General features: G+C 37.8%; 1 protein-coding gene across 4 annotated transcripts in view; it reads left to right on the top strand.

The window, feature by feature from the left end:
* Positions 1-66: 66 nt before the first annotated feature.
* Positions 67-11,491, top strand: part of RBM6 (RNA binding motif protein 6) — an 87,529-nt gene continuing 76,104 nt past the window's right edge. Inside the window, exons 1-2 of one of the 4 annotated variants that reach the window (XM_031470360.2) lie at positions 67-216; positions 594-735. The gene's annotated coding sequence lies outside the window, so the exon portion shown is untranslated. Of the gene's footprint in view, positions 217-593; positions 807-11,491 lie in introns of all 4 variants that reach the window. The other 3 variants (XM_031470359.2, XM_010978263.3, XM_031470361.2) reach the window with 3 other exon arrangements.

The raw sequence follows: 11,491 nt of genomic DNA, 5'->3' as shown, positions 1-11,491 counted from the left end.
CCCCGTCCCGCCCCCCGCCCCACGCGCGGGGCACGGCGGGAGTGGAGTCGGCGGGACCCGCAGCTGTACTCCATCTCCCGGCGGGCCGAGCGCTGAAGGCGGCGGCGCCTTTGTGGAGGCAGCGGCCGAAAGCGGAGGAAGTTCCGGTCTCCGCGGCGCTGGGTCGGTTGCTGTGGCTGAGGATTAGGAGCGGGCTGCGGAGGCCGCGCTGCCTCGGTAAGGGTTTGGGGTGGTAAAGAGGGCGTGCCGGAGCCTGTGGGGAAGGAGCTGGCCTGCCAGGCTGCTCTGGACGTGGCAGACCCTCGCGGCCTGGAAGCTGCGGCTTCGGTGTCGCGGGGCAGCCGCGGCCTCGCTCAAGAAGAGTCAAGTGGCGGGGTGGTGAGGGAGGTGCCGCCCACGGGAGGAACGCCCCGGAACGGTCGCGGTCCCGGGGCGGGGCCCGGCGCGGGGCCCGGCGCGGCGGCAGAATTACCGGTCAGGTCTCGGGGCGGCCGGCTGCGGGGTCTGGGGCTGGCGCGTGGTCGCGGTTCGGTGCTTCGGGTCCGCGGAGCTGCAGGCGGCCCTTTCTTCCCCCTTTATTCCTGCTTTTGCAGGAATCTGATCCAGTTCTCTGAGGCATCGCTGAAGAGGGAGCCTTTCTTGTGCCTAGCACCGTAACCTCGCCCTCAGACCTGGACAGACCCGAGTGGGCTCAGCAGGACCACAGGGCGCGAGAGCTCGGACCCCGACACGCGGGTCGGTAGAAGCTGGAGGCGGGAGAGTGGTCTGGTGGGTCCTGTGCCCGTTGGGCGAATGTGGGAGGAGAGGCATGTTTCCTTTTATTCACTTTTTAGATTTCTTTTGGCGTTGAAAATCTGTTTTTCTTTTAACTTTAGAATTGATGTTGTGCGACTGGACTCAATTCTGGGCGTGCATTTTTTAACAGAAAGGACTTTGTACTGTATATGCTGTAAGGGTAATTGTATTTTTTGCATATTCCAGGTTTGCTTGTGAAGGTCAGAGTTGCGGGATCTAGGTGAAGGAGTTCAGTAGACTGATGCGCCTGATCACCTGGTTCATTTTCTGAACTCTGGATTGTGCCCTAGTTTGTTAGTTTTCAACTTCCTGTTGAGTAATGCTACCAGTGTGAATGGTTTAATAATGTCAACATCAGCACACTTGTGAGGACTATAGGGAGAGGATCAAGAACTGATGAGTGAGGGTAGGACTGGCAATATCTGAAGTAACTAATAGTATGTTACCATTTGTTGGACCTGAACCTTGTCTGGTTAACTAGCATCTAACTAGGTACCTAACCTACAGGATAGCTACTGGGTCTCTGTTTTTGGACATCTGTAGCACCCTTCTTTTTAGAATTGTGTTACCAGAATTGGGTTTATTTTTGTTACCTTTAGGAGCCTAGGACTTTGTAGCCTTTCAGAGAACTGTCAATGGAGAGGTTACTAAGTGAACTCTCCAGTCTTATTGAAGATACATAGGCAAGGTTATATTCACCTGCCAATGTTTAAATGTATAAACTGGTGTTAATAGTCTGATTCAGAGTTGTATTAAGATTAAAGCTATTGGAAAGTTCTGCAATTTTAGGGATCATAAATCATGAACTCTTCTAGCTGTATACCAAGTGCTTAGAATTAATTTTTCTGCTATACTCCCACAGTAGTTGTTCATGTCATTCACTTAGTTAACAGGGCATCTATCAGGTGCCTTTTATAACCTTCCTATCACACTGTGGGACTCAATAGAGCAGAGTTGGTAACTGTAGGAGCTCTAGCTTCTGATAGGCTTTGAATCCCTAACTCCTCCACTAACTTAGTGACATTGGACAAATTACCTAACTTGAATTTCCTCATATGTGAAATGAGGTTAAGAAATATAGGCATCTTGTAGGTTGTTGAGAGGTGTATGTAATGCTCTTAGAACAGTGACTGGTGTGCAGAAAGTTTTCACTAAATATTAGCCACCACTGTTACCTTTTTAAAAAACAGCTTTGAGATAGAATTCACACACCATACAGATCACGCCTTTAAGGTGTCTAATTCAGTGATTTTCCCTATATTACATTACTGATTTTTTTTACAAAGATGTGATAAATATATTACATATGTTGTAACAAAATTTGCCATTTAAACCATTTTTATGTGTAACAATGTGCATTAATTACGTTCACAGTGTAATGAAACCATCAACACTGTTTCTAAAACTTTTTCATCGCCCCAGACACAAACGAACGATTAAGCAAATAATTCCCATTGCCACCTCCCTCTAGCCCCTGGTAACCTCTAATCTATATTTTGTCTCTGTGAATTTGCCTTTCCTCAGACCCCATATAAGTGGAATCATACAATATTTGTCATTTTGTGCCTGACATTTCAATTAACATAGTGTTTTCAAGGTTCATTCATGTCATAGCATGCATGCAAACTTCATTCCTTTTTAAAAAAATTTAAATATACATTTAAAAATTATATATATATATATATAGTTATCTGTCTGTTAATGGGCATTGGGTTGTTTCCATCTTTTGGCTATTGTAATGCTGTGGTGAACCTGGGCGGGGGGTACAGTCCCTACTTTCATTTCTTTTGGGTTTATATCCAAAAGTGGAATTCCTAGGTCATGTGATAATTCTATTTTTAATTTTTTCTGAAAGTGCCATATGTTTTCACAGTGACTACCATTTTACATGCCCACCAGCAATACACAAGATTCACATTTCTCCACATCTTCATAGCCTCTGTTAGATTTTTTTGTTTGTGTTTTGTTCAATAGCCATGTTAATGGGTGTGGCATGGTATCTTGTGGTTTTGATCTGTAATTTCCTTAATTGTTAATGATATTGAGCATATTTTCATGTGCTTATTGTCCACTTGTATATCTCTTTTGGAGAAATGTCTATTCAAGTCCTTTGCCCATTTTTTTAAATTGAAGTGTAGTCAGTTTACAATGTTGTATCAATTTCTGGTGTACAGTGTAATGTTTTAGTCATACATGTATTCCTTTTCATATTCTTTTTCATTATAGGTTACTACAGCATATTGAAAATAGTTCCCTGTGCTATAAGGTAGAAACTTGTTGTTTATCTAATTTGTATATAGTAGTTATTGCCTCAAATCTTGAACCTTTGCCCATTTTTGAATCAGGCTGTCTTTTGTTGAGTTTTAGAAGTTTTTTATATATTCTCATTATGAGTCCCATATCAGATATATGGTTTGAAAATATTTTCTACTATTCATGAGTTGCCTTTTTACTCTGTTGATATCGCTCTTTGAAGTACAAAAGTTTTTAATTTTGATGAAGTCCAATTTGTCTGTTTTTGAGTGACTGTTTTTGGCATCATATCCAAGAGGTCATTGCCAAATCCAATGCATGAAGCTTCCCCCATTTTCTTCTAAGAAGTTTAGATCTTAAGTTTAGGTCTTTAATCCTTTTTTGAGATAACTTTTATATATGGTATTGAGTGAGAGTCCCACTTCATTTATTTGACTGTTCATATCCAGTTTTCCTATGACCATTTGTTAAAAAGACTGTCTTTTTCCTGTTGAATGGTCTTGGCACCCTTGTTGAAAATCTCTCGACCATGTATGTAAGGGTTTGTTTCTGGGTTCTCTATTCCATTGTTCAGTATCTGTGTCCTTATACCAATACCACACTTTAAAAAAATTATTATTATTATTATTATTTTATTATAGTATAGTCAGTTTACAATGTGTCCCTTTCTGGTATACAGCATAATGTTGCAGTCATATATATACATACGTACATTCATTTTCATGTTCTTTTTCATTATAGGTTACTACAAGATATTGAGTATAATTCTGTGTGCTATACAAAAGGAACTTGTTGTTTATCTATTTTATACATAGTAGTTAGTATCTGCAAATCTGGAACAGTACCACACTCCTTTGGTTACTGAAGCTTTATAGTTAAGTTTTGAAATTGGGACTTGTGAATCTTCCAACTGTGTTCTTTTTCAAGGTTGTTTTGGCTATTCAGAGTCTTATAAAATTCCATATGAATTTTAGGATGGGCTTTGGAATCAGATGGTCTTGAGTTTGCATACTGGCTTTTCCTCATATGAGTTATATTGTTCTGGGGCAGGTCTCTCAACCTGTTTGAGCCTATTTCATAGTCTGTAAAATGGGGATAGTAGCAGAACATACCCCCATAGAGGACTGTGATGATTCAATGAGAGAACCCATGTAAAATGTGTAACTATGGCAGAGTCAGCACTCAGCTATGGTTCTGTTTATTACTCTTGTTTCCGAGAGTAGAAACAGACAGACTCAGGAAGGTCCTTTCCAGCATAATGTTATGATTTTAAACACCTGACCATAGAGCAGGAGTAATAATATTTAACACATTGTTGCTTTAAAATTTTTCAAAACTTTTTTAGGCATAATTTATGTATCATAAAATTCACTTATTGTAAGTGTTCCGTTTGATACAATCATGAACACTATTCAGATTTAGAATATTTCCAACACCAGTTTATTCTTAATCTCCACTTGCCACTCTGACTGCAAGTCCTAGCATTCACTGATCTGCTTTCTGCCTCTGTAGTTTTATGTTTTCCAGAATTTTCATATGATTGAAATGATATAATTCTTAGTCTTATGTCTGGCTTCTTTAGTGTTTTTTGGGTTCATTCATATTATTGCATTCCTTTTTATGAGTGTGTCATATTTATTTACCTATCCACTGGTTAATGGACATTTGAATTCTTTTCAGTTTTTAGCTATTATGAATAATGTTGCTGTCAATATAATTGCTTCCTATGCATGCTCCTGTTTTCTCCTTATAGTAATCATATGAGGTAGGTACCACTATTACTCCCATTGTGTAGGAGGAGAGCTTTGAGGCATATAGAAGTTAAATATAACTTATCAAGGGTACATGGAAAGCTGGAGTTTTGATTCAAACCCAGGCAATCTGACTCTAAAATATGTTCACTAAGCCAATGGTCTTGAAACCCCCTGAATGACTTAAAAGAATTTAAAAATTTTCCCCCCTAAAATTTAAAAAATTTTATTTACTACTTTGCACATTTTTAAGTTAGCATCTTAATATTTCTATCATAAATGGCTGCAAAGGATGTATTTTCTGGCATAATGTATATTGCACATGTGCTTTAAATATATATTTGTCAGAACCTTGGAGCTTAATTTGTGGAAAATGTCTACCATGTAATCTAGCTGGCAAATCAAACTTAAAATCAGTCATGTAGCTAAACCAGAATGCATCAATGGGAATGCAATCAAAATCCCAATAATTTTTTAAAAAACCCTTAAAAATAGTAATAACTAGTATTTACTAAGCATTTGATGTATTATACACACTCTTCTAATGAATTTACATTGTCATTTTATCCTGATAACTATGACGTAGACATTATCTTTATTTTGATTTTTACAGATAAGTAAACTGAGGCATTTAGTTAAATAACTTGCTTAAGGTCCTGTAGTGTGGCAGAGCCAAGATTTGCTTCCAGGTGGTCTATCTCTGAACCCAGGCAGAGTATGTCCGGACACTGCACTCTAAGCCTTCACTGCCACACTGTGCTTGTGTTACAAAACTCACTTTTAAACTAGGAACCTAACTATAATTTGCTGGTGTAAAGGACCAGTTTATAAGAATATTTAAAACCTGGTAAATTTCTATTCATCAGAAAAAGTGGTTCTAATGAATTATATAAATGTCTCCCTACAGTAATAGTTTAATTTGTACATGAGCTTGAGATTCCTATGGGATAGCCAGGTGGCAATTTCTGGCAGGCATTTGGACTTTATAGAGGAAGTCTAAGCCGGAGGTGGAGATGTAGAAATTATAATCATAGAAATGGTAGTTATGGTGGTTAAATTGAGAATGGATAAGATTGTCCAGTATCTTAGTCAGCTTGGACTGCCGTAACAAAATACCCTGGACTTAAACAATAGAAATTTATTTCTCACAGTTTTGGAGGCAGGGAAGTTCAAGCTTAAGGTGCCAGCTGATTTGGTTCCTAGAAGATCGTCTTGGTTGGCTAACAACTGCCTTCTTTTTATTAATTAATTAATTAATTAATTTTAACTGAAATATAGTTGATTTACAGTGTTGTGTTAGTTTCTGGTGTACAGCATAGTGATTTGGTTATACACGTATATTTTTTCATGTTATTTTCCATTATAAGTTATTACAAGCTTATAATGGATATATGGTTCCCTGTGCTATATACTGTAGGACCTTGTTGTTTTTCTATTTTGTATATAGTAGTTTGTATATCCTAATCTCAAACGCCTAATTTATCCCTCCCCTTCTTTCCCCTTTGGTAACCAAAAGTTTGTTTTCTATCAGACAGCTTCCTTCTTGCTGTATCCTCACATGGTACAGAGAGATCATCTCTCTTTTGTCTCTTATAAGAGCATTAATCCCATTCATAAAGGCTCTACCCTCATGATCTAATTACCTCCTAAAGGCCCCCCTCTCCAAATATTATCACATTGGGGATTGAGACTTCAACATATGAATTTTGGGGCAACACAACAAATGTCAGCCCATAGCACCCAGGGACGGCACATGGATCAAGAACAGTGCAAGGGAACAGTATAGCGCCTAGGAGATTAGCTATATTTGGTGGATATTCATTTATTTATTCAACTAATATTTAAAGGTTTTGTATTGGAGTGTGTGTTTTGCATGAGAGAGACTCTAGTATGTTTACAAACAAAAAGAAATTAGTCAGCAGAGTGGTAACACAGGCCAAAAAAGGACTTAAGTGATTGAGCAAGAATAGATTCTTCAAACTACAGTCTTCAGTGTAGGGGTACACAAAAACATTCCAGGGAGAAGGTGGGCATGCATAGTTTTAAAGGAATCAATATGCAGAACTTCACTTTCCATAAATACCTTTCTTAAGAATGGATCTTATTCCTGGATGTAAGAGCTAAAACTGTGAAACTCTTAGAAGGAAACACAGAGGGAAAGCTCCTTGCATTAGATTTGGCAATTATCTTAGAGGATATGATACCAAAGGCACAGTCAACAAAAGGAAAAATAGACAAATTGGGCTTCATTAAAATCAAAAACTTTTGTGCTCAAAGAATACTGTCAGCAGAGTAAAAAGGCAGCCCACAGAATGGGAGAAAATATTTGCAAATCACATGTCTGATAAAAGATTAATATCCAGAATATATAGAAACCCCCTAAACTCAACAACAACAAACAACCTGAATAAAAAAGTAGGCAAAGGACTTGAGTAGATATTTCCAAAAAAGGCTATACGGATGGCCAATAAGCACATGAAAAGATGCTCAACATCATTAATGATTAGGGAAATGCAAATCAAAACCACTTCACACCCATTAGGATGGCTATTATCAAAAAGCAAAATTACCGCATGATCCAGCAATTCTGCATCTGGGTTATATACCCACAATAACTGATGCAAGGTCTCAAAGAGATTTGTACACACATGTTCATTATTCACATTAGCCAAAAGATGGAAGTAACCCAACTGCCCATCAATGAATGAATGGATAAACAAAATGTGGTATACACATACAATGGAATATTATCCAGCCTTAAAAAGGAATGAAATTCTAATAGATAATGCAGTATTTATGAACCTTGAAAACATTATGCTAAGTGAAATAAGCCAGTCATGAACAAATATTGTATGATTCCATTAGTATTAAGAGGTACTTAGAGTAGTCATAATCATAAAGACAGAGTAGAATGGTGGTTGCCAAGGACTGGATTAAGATGGGAGTGGGGAGTTTAATGGGTACAGACTTTAAGTTTTGCAAGATGAAAAACGTTCTGTGGATGGATGGAAATGATGGTTGCACAGCAGTGTGAATGTACTTAATGTTGCTGAACTGTACATTTAAAACTGGTTGAAGTGGTAAATTTATTTTAATTTTTCTTCTTGTGGTTTTCCACAAATTATTTTTTTCGTTTCTTTCTTTTTTTTTTAAATGGAGTACTGGGAATTCAACCCACGACCTTGTGCGTGCTAAGTGCACACTACCACTGAGCTATACACACCCCTCTGAAGTGGTCAATTTAAATGTGTATTTTACAGTTTTTAAAAGTAATTTTTAAAAATGGGTCTTGTTGATTCTCCTTTTCCACCTTTCTTTTCTTACTAACCCTTTCCCACTTTACAAAAAATTCACCTTTCCATTTGAAGTACTGAAGGTACACTACTCCAGGGAGGAAACCCTTTAGGATACCAAACAATGTTTATCTCGTCTCCCGTTGAAGGATATTTGGGTTGTTTTCCTTTTTTTTAAGCTATTATGAATGAAGTTGTTGTGAACATTTTTGTACAGGTCTTTTGTTTTCATTTATTTAGATAAAGACTTAGAAGTGGAGTTGCAGGTCATAGGGTAGTATTTCTCAGACCAAATTCTGAAGTGGTTGTACCATTTTGCATTCTTTTGAGTCATATGTGAGAGTTCTGATTGCTGGAAATCCTTGTATATTTGAATTTTGAGTCTTTTTAACTTCAGCAGTTCTAGTGAGTGTGTATTGGTATCTCATTGTGGTTTTAATCTGTTTTCTTTATGATTAATACAAGTGAACATTTGTCAGGTATGTGTCACAAGTATTTACTCCATATTCTGTTTGCTTATTCACTTTTTAACAGTCTTTCGAAGAACAGGTTTTAATTTTGATCTTTTTCTTTATGGTTAATACTTTCTGGATCCTTTAGAGAAGCCTTTGCTGACACCAGGCTTAAAAAGATTTCTCCTATGTTTTCTTTTAGAAGCTTTATAGTTTTAGCTTCTACGTTAATGCAGATCCATTTAATTAACTTTTCAGTGTGGTATGATGGTAAGCAAAGCAAATGCCATCATTGGGAAATTAGGATATAATTCTGGACAGGGAGCCTGAGAAACTGCTACCACATCCAGGGAAGGCAGCAGGCATGCAAATTCCCCACTCCAGATCTGAGCAAGTCTCTTTTTGAGGTCCTATAATTGGAATGAATAGACTTAAATTTTTTAAAGTGGGAATTTGGGATGGGGCAATTGTGCTTTCAGCAGCCACTAATTCCAGCTCAGTAATATAAAGCCACTACTTTTTAAAAACTCATAGTTGGATTTTAGTTGGGTAGGTGCTTACATCAATCCTTGCCTTTTGGTGCCCTCTTGATGCTCTTAACTGAGTGTCCTATAGGGCCCAAAGCATTTATTTTGGGAGAAAAAGAGTTTTTAAAGCAGGATCAGGCTGCTGTATACCACAGCTTAAACTAATGGAATGGGACCCCTGGTTTTACTTTGTTTGCTTTTGGAACTAAAGTCATGATTAAGAAGGATGGCCCTGGGTATTGGTATTATGCTGCTAGAGGTGAATTTCTTGGACCTCTGCAAGATGCGCCAGCGAGAAAGCATTTGCCAAGAATGTTTTTATTAATCAAGAATTAAAGGCAGAGGCGGCTCAAAAATAATCAACTACAATCATAGTTCCAACGATAAAGGCTGCCGACCTACAATGGGGAGGCTTAATTCCAAAACTCACTGGTTGGATTCCAGGAAACCAAAGTCCTTATGTCTGAGGGAGTGTGATTGTAAACCTAAAACTTAAAGGAATTAATGAGAAGGGCATCACTAGAAGTGCAGCCTGTAGCTTAATGTGATGCTTACCATCTCTCAGGACCAGCTGGCCCCTATTCAGCAGCTATTCATGTGGAATTATTTTTCACTTCAGCCTTCAAAACTCTCATTTGACTATTTACTACTACCACCAAGATCTGCACCTGCAGCAACTTCACCTAGACTTACATCCTCGTCTTCAGAACTGACACCACAGGGGCCCTTCTACCCACTGCATGTTCACTACCAGCCACAGTTGTGTATGGAATTAATGTTTTAGTACCACATATTTTCAGAGTTAGGTGATATGGCAGGTGATTTGTTTATATTCCCTAGTGGATTCTGATTTTCTTGGCTCCTGCCTTGCTGTGTATATCAACCAATATCTTGGCAGGGTTCTGATGAGCTTCAGCATTTAAAGCCTTAACCTAGCATTCAGTTTGTCCCACAGTGCCAGTCCTGCTTTCTGAAAGTGGCCCTGGCTCCTTAAAGTTTGAGACTAGTTTGACATCATTTCAGCCCCAATACCCATAATCATTTGCTTTGCTGGATTAAACTGCATGTCTGTAAGAATTCCAGCTCTCCTGAGGAAAATTTTGGAGGGCACCACTACTAGATGTTTTTACATATCTTTGGTCCCATTCCCACCAGCAGTGTATGAGAGTTCTAATTTTGCCATATCCTTGCCAACTTATCCTTTTTATTATAGATACCCTAGTGGATGTGAGTGGTATCTTGTGGTTTTGATGTGCATTTCCCTTACAGGTAATGTTGGACATCTTTCCTGTGCTTATTGGCCATTTAAAAGTATATTATCTCTGGAGAAATGTCTATTCATAGCCTTTGCCCATTTCTTATATTCGACTGTCTTTTTTGTTACTGAGTTATAAAATAGTTCTTTATATATTCTTGATACAGTTTCCTAATCAAATATATGATTTGCACAAGTTTTTTCCCATTCTGTGGGTTATCTTTTCACTTTCTTGATGGTGTCCTTTAAAACACAAAATTAAAAATCTTGATGATATCCAATTGATCTATTTTTCCTTTTGTTACTTGTGCTTTTGGTATCCATCTTATCCAAGAAATCATTTCCTAGTTCAAAGTCATGAAGATTTATGCCTGTTCTAAGAATTTTATAGTTTTACATCTTAAAACATTTAAGTCTTTTGATCCATTTGAGTTAATTTTTATACATGAACTGAGGTAAGGGTCCAGCTTTATTCTTTGGTATGGGGACACCCATTTGTCCCAGTACCATTTGTTGAAACGACTGTCCTTCATTGAATTGTCTTACCACTCTTGTTTAATACACTTGAGCCTAAATGTGAGGGTTTATTTCTCAACTCTCAATTCTGTTACATTGATCTATGTTTATCCTTGTGCCGGTGCCACACTGTCTTGATTGCCGTAGCTTTGTAGTAAGTTTTAGAATCAGGAAATGTGAGTCCTATTTGCATGTATTTTTAAAGTTTATATATAATAGCTTATCCTATATCAGTTAACATAGCTACCCCATTTTTTGAGTTGCATAGTATTTCAGTAGTACAGATGTACTCTCTTGAGGTACATTTAGATTTTATAATCTTTTGCTGTTACAAACATTGCTTCACTATGTACCTTTATAAACATGTCACCTTACATTGTAAGTTCCTAGGAGAACTGGAAAGTCAGTGGTAGTATACATTTAAAATTTTGTGAATTCTACAATTTTCCTTATGTTAATTGATTTCTAACTTCAACCTGTTTTGATCAGAGAAGATACTTTGTATGGTTGTCTTATAACCATTGTGGCCTAACAAATGGTCCATCATGGAAAATATCCCATGTACACTTGAGAAGATGTGATTCTCTCGTCATTGGATGGAGTGTTCTGTGTGTGTCAATTAGATGTAGTTGGTTTATTGTGTCAAGTT

Source organism: Camelus dromedarius, chromosome 17, assembly GCF_036321535.1.
Source record: "Camelus dromedarius isolate mCamDro1 chromosome 17, mCamDro1.pat, whole genome shotgun sequence".
NCBI lineage: Eukaryota > Metazoa > Chordata > Mammalia > Artiodactyla > Camelidae > Camelus > Camelus dromedarius.
This window is presented reverse-complemented; position numbering and strand designations above follow the sequence as displayed.